The sequence below is a fragment of the Oncorhynchus kisutch genome, linkage group LG6 (assembly GCF_002021735.2).
Source record: "Oncorhynchus kisutch isolate 150728-3 linkage group LG6, Okis_V2, whole genome shotgun sequence".
Classification (NCBI taxonomy): domain Eukaryota; kingdom Metazoa; phylum Chordata; class Actinopteri; order Salmoniformes; family Salmonidae; genus Oncorhynchus; species Oncorhynchus kisutch.
In genome coordinates, this window is record NC_034179.2 from 60,083,199 (window position 1) to 60,093,183 (window position 9,985).

Genomic DNA, 9,985 nt, shown 5'->3' on the forward strand with positions numbered 1-9,985 from the left:
ACATCTACTGTTATCCCTAATAACTGTTGCCGTATCCACAATCATTTTCAACCTGACATTTCTGCTTTTCACAATCCGAGTCGTGTTGATAACCTTGATAACCAACAGCAGCAATACACATAACAACACACATCACTGGAGGTGCGGAAAATCTCAATCCATTTGGAGTAACTGTCAACCATTATCAACATATCTTTTCCTTTTATAGGCAGATGTGAACAAAAGCAATTTGCATATTTACCAAAGGGCCAGGGCCCCAGGAAACTTGTCATTTCCCCTTTGAACACTACTCATATCGTGATTCATGCATGAAAAAAACACTGCCTGTTAAATCAAAAATAAACTAAGAATAACAAATCAAATTAGAATTACAACTCTTGATAACGCCATTAGGAAATAATTGTTACCCATAAGGTAATGTTAAAATAGACTAGAGACAGGTGTCCATAATTCATATTATACTTACATCTCACCTAATGTCTCTATCATTTCTAGTGAGGTTGATCAGTACTCACCAGAAAGTCAGGACAAAGGTCATTCAATACCATTACATGTTCTTTCCCTTTTCTTTCCCTGTACTTCAGAAACCATTAAATAAACATTTTAAACATTTCCATCATTCTGCGTACGTACCCAGTTCACAACAAAATTAGAAAGACCCCACACAATAAATCAAACACGGTATTAACACCACTAATAAATATTCATAACCGTTGGGTTGTGTGTGTCCTGGTGTGTGTAGTGAAACGTAGGGCAAAAACACACAAGCCAGGCCTTACTTATCTGGGAGCTCCCTTTACAGCTGGATCCAGATACCTTTATACTTTGTAAAACTGCAGAATTTCACTAACTGCTCTCCCAATGAAACATTTCAAAGAGAGAGACAAGGTCACCCCATCCTCTCCTGGAAGGGAAAGCGTACATTTCGTTAGTATTCACTATGCTACATCTTAAATCAGCAACACAAAAGTTTGAATTACAAACAAAATATGATAATGATAAGTCCACTGTCCTCCCTCCAATCCTTAATTGTTTGTTTTAATCCACCCCAACGTTTATGTACCCTTTATTTAGCATGTACTACCCTTAGACACGGCCACATTTATCTCGCCACCGAGTCTAAAGATTTACTTCCGTATATGACAGGTCTCTCTTTTCCCCATGATTTTCCGTAACCACTGCACTACAATGCCCTTCATGTTCATGAACCAAAATTTTAAAGGTCATTTTAAGTTCGGTAGCCCCAATGGTGTCACTCAACAGAATTTCTTCTTAAAAACTCTACTAACAAATACTCACAATATTAACTCCACTCTAATTTCTGGTGACCCCTCCTCCCTTTCATCAATTTTATAAATCTATTTCAGAATCAGACAAATACAATTTTCTGAACTTGCGAAGAGTGTTTCGCCGTGCCAATTCTCCTTGTTACCTTATAGAATCCATTCCCCTGGTATTTCGCATAGATTCTTCCAAACCCAAAATTGGTTCATCACCCGTCGCCATGTAACAATATCCAGGTATGGGTAGTAGCTGCATCACTTTCAATTCTGCCCTTTACCTTGCTGAATGTAACACCTTTCCCTATCATACATTTTGACAATTTGACAACCGCACAGAGGCAAAATCCGCCTATGCGTTACTACCAACTTCAGCCGCTTTCATGAGTGCTTGCTGTTGCTCACTAGTCAGTGAAGAAAATGCCTGCACACCCGCACTTACCCTGGAACGATACAATACAGAGGGGCTCAGGCACCCCCGTGCAGTCTCTCACCCAATGGCCAAATGCACCGCATTGGTGACAAGGTTCGGTGGGTTTTTGCTGGCGAATGTATTTGTCATATTTACCTCTCCAATTGATTTTATTTTTCTTACTCTTGAATCCATTGCCGGTACTTGGGGTATGTTGCGCAGCGACTACATGCACTGCAAAGTGAACAGAATTAGATTCCACTCTCAATGCGGCTTGAACTATCTCCGCCTCTGTGGAGTGCTATTTCCAATAGCTGTCACAAATATGTCTATTTGTTCCTGAGAAGTAGCTGGGTCACATGCCTCATGAGAGGATGACCAGGTGGGAGCACGATAGTTTCCTACTAATTGTGCCAACATTGCTCTCGACAATATTATAAGTCACCGACGTGGAATCCCAAAATTCTGCCCTGTTTCCTCAAGAAACGGATAAACTCCTGACCCAGTCAGGCGATTCCTTCATTATGCTACGCATTTCACCAATACTCAGCAGCTGGTGGTGGTGTTGAATTTGGAATCTTGTTACTGATTGGCCATCTGGCAGAATGGGGTTCCATCCCTCTTGGAAGTCTCTGCCAGGGATAATAAATCATCGCAACTGCATGAGTACAAACCGGGAACACCTATCTATGGTTTCCTTGATCCAGTCTGGGACTACTGTCTGGACTGGTGATATATGAGAAGGACATAGCGGAGACATGACCTGTTTAGCCTGGGATACTTTATATCCCGGGGTGAACAGTGGGGAAGAGGCAAGATTATGTACCCCCCCCCAAAAAAGTGTTCTGATTCTGCTGGAGGACAGCAGTAAATTGTTGGACTTTATTTAGATTATTTTCCAGAGCACTCGTGAGGTCTTGGTTCTTTTCATCTAATTCATGAGCCCGTCCATCTGCTATTTCAAATGTTTTATTAGTTGCCTCATACTTGTCAGTTGCCTGGACAAGATGACCCTGCCTTTCATTTGAGCTTTATCGGTTATACTCTTTTGTTGATAAACGCTGACATCAAAACACTTGTATATTGAGCTTGCGATTTCGCATTGATGTCATTGAGCCATACAACATCCGAGTTCTTTATTTGATTGGAATTTTCCGTCAGCAGGAAAATGCTAACCAATTTGATCCAGTTTGCAAAAAAAAGATCCATATTCGAGCCGAATTGTTATATTGCTTGTGTTCTTGGTTTAGCGCATCCATGGCTTTATTAAACTTTCCAACTTCTAGCCCCAACTTAAAAAGGAGAATCGTAGCAGTTGGTTGTCATTTCAATAGTTATTTTTCCAATGCCTCCCCGGACGGTGTCATGGGTGTTTAGATCTCGTCACCCACGTCTCTAATACATGCTAATTTTAAAACATTTTCAGGTAGTGATACCCACTTCCCTGAGAGTAGTTATGGTGTAGGTGCCTAATAATTTGGTCACAGGACCTGATACCTTGTATTAGAACCTAAATTAAAGTGTGTGCCAAAATATATTATTTGAGAATACGGGTGACCTAATGTCTTATTCCAGTGTTAAACCTCAAATATCACTGTAGTTGACAACACACATTACCAAAATTATTCACTTCCTATTTCCACATAATCTGTCACGGCTCCCCGCCACAACAGGGCATAAACCAACCTCTCCTTTATTGCTACTGCTAACACACAAATCATATTCAAACAATTTTCGAATATCTCCTTGCTTTTCTAACCATGAATGTGGCTCTCCTCCAGAATTTATTGGCAACCTTTTATCACCATACACATTTCCACTCACTGACAATGTTTAATCTTTAAGCAGATATTCTCAGATATCTCCTATTTTCCACCGAACTTCCTACCTTTGTCCCTCTACATGGACTTCTCTATAACCTATATTACTAGTACATGGATGCGCCAATACTACAGACACTCCAACCCCTAATCTAACCTATTAATTGTTCAGCCTACAATTCTCATCTCCCCAAGATGTCGGAATGAGTGGCAATAGGTGCAGGAACTGTGCCTACCTTGTTTTTGGTGCCGGCTAGTGACACTGATTCGGACTCTCTAGTTTGACTAACTCGTGGTGAACTCTGCTCACAGCGCCAACTATTAGGTTCTAAATAAACAAAATAAAAATTCACCTTTATTTAACCAGGTAGGCCAGTTGAGAACAAATTCCCATTTACAACTGCGACCTGGCCAAGATAAAGCAAAGCAGTGCGACAAAAACAACAGAGTTACACAAACGTACAGTCAATAACAGAATAGAAAAAATCTATACACAGTGTATGCAAATGTAGTAAGATTAGTGAGGTAAGGCAATAAATAGGCCATAGTGGCGAAATAATTAAAATGTAGCATTAACACTGGAGTGATAGATGTGCAAGTAGAGATACTGGGGTGCAAAGAGCAAAAGTAAATAACAATATGGGGATGAGGTAGTTGGGTGGGCTTTTTCAGATGGGCTGTGTACAGGTGCAGTGATCGGTAAGCTGCTCTGACAGCTGATGCTTAAAGTTAGTGAGGGAGATTTAAGTCTCCTGCTTTAGAGATTTTTGAAATTCGTTCCAGTCATTGGTAGCAAAGAACTGGAAGGAAAGGCGGCCAAAGGAGAAAATGGCTTTGGGGATGACCAGTGAAATATACAGTTGAAGTCGGAAGTTTACATACACCTTAGCCAAATACATTTAAACTCAGTTTTTCCACAGTTCCTGTCTTAGGACAGTCAGCATCACCACTTTATTTTAAGAATGTGAAGTGTCAGAATAATAGTAGAGAGAATGATTTATTTAATCTTTTATTTATTTAATCACATTCCCAGTGGGTCAGAAGTTTACATACACTCAATTTCTATTTGGTAGCATTGCCTTTAAATTGTTTAACTTGGGTCAAATGTTATGGGTAGCCTTCCACAAGCTTCCCACAATAAGTTGGGTGAATTTTGGCATATTCCTCCTGACATTGCTGGAGTAACGTAGTCAAGTTTGTAGACCTTGCTCGCACACGCTTTTTCAGTTCTGCCCACACATTTTCTATAGGATTGAGGTTAGTACTTTGTGATGGCCACTCCAATACCTTGACTTTGTTGTCCTTAAGCCATGTTGCCACAACTTTGGAAGTATGCTTGGGATCGTTGTCCATTTGGAAGACCCATTTGCGACCAAGCTTTAACTTCCTGACTGATGTATTGAGATGTTGCTTCAAGATATCCACATCATTTTCTTTCTCATGATGCCATCTATTTTGTGAAGTGCACCAGTCCCTCCTGCAGCAAAGCACCCCCACAACATGATGCTGCCACCCCGTGCATCTCGTTTGGGATGGTGTTCTTTGGCTTGCAAGCCTCCCCCTTTCTCCTCCAATCAAAACGATGGTCATTATGGCCAAACAGTTCTATTTTTGTTTCATCAGACCAGAGGACATTTCACCAAAAAGTACAATCTTTGTCCCCATGTGCAGTTGGAAACCGTAGTCTGGCTTTTTTATGGCGGTTTTGGAACAGTGGCTTTTTCCTTGCTGAGCGGCCTTTCAGGTTTTGTCGATATAGGGCTCATTTTACTGTGGATAGATACTTTTGTACTGGTTTCCTCCAGAATTTTCACAAGGTCCTTTGCTGTTGTTCTGGGATTGATTTGCACTTTTCACACCAAAGTACGTTCATCTCTAGGAGACAGAACACGTCTCTTTCCTGGGCGGTATGACGGCTGCGTGGTCCCATGGTGTTTATACTTGCGTGCTATTGTTTGTACAGATCGTGGTACCTTCAGGCGTTTGGAAATGGCTCCCAAGAATGAACCAGACTTGTGGAGGTCTACAATTTTTATTTCTGAGGTCTTGGCTGATTTCTTTTGATTTTTCCATGATGTCAAGCAAAGAGGCACTGAGTTTGAAGGTATGCCTTGAAATACAGCCACATGTACACCTCCAACTGACTCAAATGATGACAATTAGCTTATCAGGAGCTTCTAAAGCCATGACATCATTTTCTGGAATTTTCCGAGCTGTTTAAAGGAACAGTCAACTTAATGTATGTAAACTTCTGACCCACTGGAATTGTGATAGTGAAATAATCTGTCTGTAAACAGTTGAAAAAATTACTTCTGTCACAAAGTAGAAACTATAGCTTTTGAACAAGAAATTTGTGGTGGTTGGAAAACAAGTTTTAATGACTCCAACCTAAGTGTATGTAAACTTCCGACTTCAACTGTACCTGCTGGAGTGCGTGCTACGGGTGTGTGTTGCGATGGTGACTGAGTGAGCTGAGATAAGGCGGGGCCTTACCTAGCAATAACTTATAGATGCCCTGGAGCCAGTGGGTTTGGTGACGAATATGAAGTGAGGGCCAGCCAACGAGAGCATACAGGTCCCAGTTGTGGTTAGTATCTGAGGCTTTGGTGACAAAATGTATGGCACTGTGATAGAAAATTGGATGCAGTCTGAGTAGAGTGTTGGGGGCTATTTTTTGTAAATTACATTGCCGAAGTCAAGGATCAGTAGGATAGTCAGTTTTACAAGGGTTTGTTTAGCAGCATGAGTGAAGAAGGCTGTGTTGCGAAATAGGAAGCTGATTCTAGATTAATTTTGGATTGGAGATGCTTAATGTGAGTCTGGAAGGAGAGTTTACAGTCTAACCAGACACCTAGGTATTTGTAGTTGTCCACATATTCGAATTCCGAACCGCCCAGAGTAGTGATGCTGGGCAGGCGGGCGTGGGCAGCGACCGGTTGAAGAGCATGCATTTAGTTTTAATGCATTTAAGAGCAGTTGGAGGCCACGGAAGGAGTTTTGTATGGCTTAGAAGCTCATCTGGAGGTTAGTTAACAGTGTCCAAAGAAGGGCCAGAAGTTTACAGAATGGTGTCGTCTGCATAGAGGTGGATCAGAGAATCACCAGCAGCAAGAGCGACATGATTGATATACAGTGCCTTGCGAAAGTATTCGGCCCCCTTGAACTTTGCGACCTTTTGCCACATTTCAGGCTTCAAACATAAAGATATAAAACTGTATTTTTTTGTGAAGAATCAACAACAAGTGGGACACAATCATGAAGTGGAACGACATTTATTGGATATTTCAAACTTTTTTAACAAATCAAAAACTGAAAAATTGGGCGTGCAAAATTATTCAGCCCCTTTACTTTCAGTGCAGCAAACTCTCTCCAGAAGTTCAGTGAGTATCTCTGAATGATCCAATGTTGACCTAAATGACTAATGATGATAAATACAATCCACCTGTGTGTAATCAAGTCTCCGTATATATGCACCTGCACTGTGATAGTCTCAGAGGTCCGTTAAAAGCGCAGAGAGCATCATGAAGAACAAGGAACACACCAGGCAGGTCCGAGATACTGTTGTGAAGAAGTTTAAAGCCGGATTTGGATACAAAAAGATTTCCCAAGCTTTAAACATCCCAAGGAGCACTGTGTAAGCGATAATATTGAAATGGAAGGAGTATCAGACCACTGCAAACAATCAGTCGTATATTGCACAAATCTGGCCTTTATGGAAGAGTGGCAAGAAGAAAGCCATTTCTTAAAGATATCCATAAAAAGTGTTGTTTAAAGTTTGCCACAAGCCACCTGGGAGACACACCAAACATGTGGAAGAAGGTGCTCTGGTCAGATGAAACCAAAATTGAACTTTTTGGCAACAATGCAAAACGTTATGTTTGGCGTAAAAGCAACACAGCTCATCACCCTGAACACACCATCCCCACTGTCAAAGATGGTGGTGGCAGCATCATGGTTTGGGCCTGCTTTTCTTCAGCAGGGACAGGGAAGATGGTTAAAATTGATAGGAAGATGGATGGAGCCAAATACAGGACCATTCTGGAAGAAAACCTGATGGAGTCTGCAGAAGACCTGAGACTGGGACGGAGATTTGTCTTCCAACAAGACAATGATCCAAAACATAAAGCAAAATCTACAATGGAATGGTTCAAAAACAAACATATCCAGGTGTTAGAATGGCCAAGTCAAAGTCCAGACTTGAATCCAATCGAGAATCTGTGGAAAGAACTGAAAACTGCTGTTCACAAATGCTCTCCATCCAACCTCACTGAGCTCGAGCTGTTTTGCAAGGAGGAATGGGAAAAAAATGTCAGTCTCTCGATGTGCAAAACTGATAGAGACATACCCCAAGCGACTTACAGCTGTAATCGCAGCAAAAGGTGGCACTACAAAGTATTAACTTAAGGGGGCTGAATAATTTTGCACGCCCAATTTTTCTGTTTTTGATTTGTTAAAAAAGTTTGAAATATCCAATAAATGTCGTTCCACTTCATGATTGTGTCCTACTTGTTATTGATTCTTCACAAAAAAATACAGTTTTATATCTTTATGTTTGAAGCCTGAAATGTGGCAAAAGGTCGCAAAGTTCAAGGGGGCCGAATACTTTCGCAAAGCACTGTATACAGAGAAGAGTCGGCCCAAGAATTGAACCCTGTGGCACCCCCATAGACTGCCAGAGGTCCAGATAACAGGCCCTCCGATTACACTCACTGAACTCTATTGGAGAAGTAGTTGGTGAACCAGGCAAGGCAGTCATTAGAGAAACCAAGGCTGTTGAGTCTGCCAATAAGAATGTGGTGGTTGACATAGTCGAAAGCCTTGGCCAGGTCGATGAAGACGGCTGCACAGTACTGTCTTTTATCGATGCCAGTTATATCGTTTAATACCTTGAACGTGGCTGAGGTGCACCCATAACCAGCTCGGAAACCAGATTACATAGCGGAGAAGGTACAGTGGGATTCGAAATGGTTGGTGATCTGTTAACTTGGCTTTCGAAAACTTTAGAAAGGTAGGGCAGGATGGATATCGGTCTAACAGTTTGGGTCTAGAGTGAATAAACAGAGTAAAAACTCACACACGACTAGTAAAATTCCAGAGTTCCAGTATTGGATAGCCATAGCCAGGTGTTTGAGTATGCTAAACTAGCTAGCTAAGTGAAAGTATTTTTTCTATAGCTAGCTCTCCCTCTTCTTAATTTGGAAGAAATTACACCGTTCAACTCCTGTCTTTCTCAGAGTCAACTACTCACCACATGTTATGCACTGCAGTGCTAACTAGCTGTAGATTATGCTTTCAGTACTAGATTCATTCTATTATATTTGGATTGGGTCCACAACATGTCAGTTCATACTGCAAGAGCTCTGATCGGTTGGAGGATGTCCTCCAACCTTCTTTGGAAGAGGGTGAGAACCAAGAGCTTCCTAGGTTTTGTATTGAAGTCAATGTACCCAGCGGACAGAAGCTAGCTGTCATCCAGCTACACCATGGAACTACCCTTGCAGTGCTATTGTAAACCATAGCAAAAGTGTGTTTTAATAATTTGGTGCCATGTGAATATATTTAGTATAGTTTTATTTGAAGAAAGTATAACTTAATGTTTCACTATTTGTATTAAATTCACTGAGGACGGTCCTCACCTTCCTCCTCCACTTGTGCAGCCACATTTGTTAAGTCCAAGTTTATAAAAGCAGTGTAGTTAAGGAAAGAAGCACCCTCTGTTGGCCCGTTGGAACTATCCTCCTTGTGGCTAGCCTGGATACCTGTCTGTTTGTGCCATCATGCAACACCTTGTCATGCCAAACATGTACAATGGTACTGACAGTAAAAGGGAAATAAGATGTAAACTCTCTCAATTGATCTAGAAAGCAGCCCAAATTCCTAAGGCCAGGCAGATGTATTAGACTACCTCTATTCACGAGGGTGGCCGGCTTAGCGCCATTTGTGTCATGTGAGAGGAACCGTCTTACAACAGAAGTCAATGGCCATGAGCAGAGCCACACAAAATGGATCACTAAGTGTGGTGCAAAAATGCATGTGATTATATAAGTGATAAATGCCTAGTTTGTGTTTAGAATATTAAAGCATGCCCTGACACTACACACAAGGGTAAATTAGACTTTAGCAACCACCAAAGGGGGAAATTAGCATATAGCAGCCATAAACACAGCAAATAAAAATGATCACATGTAAATTGATAAAGCACTTTAATTTTATAGTTGTTAAAGGTTGATTGAACATATCAACTGTGAAGAATAAGTGAATGGAATTTCAAATCATGACGTTTCTTGCATTCAGTGTTGAGACCGCCTACAATAAGGGGTGCGGTCGAGATCCTATTTCAAAAAGCTAACAGAGGATGAACCCTCCCAACGTATTCGTCTGGGTTGTATTCACAAAACACCAGAAAGAAAAATGGGCCAAAACAGAAAGGGACCACCTGAACTTATCCATGAACTAGTTTTTCACTGCAAAAC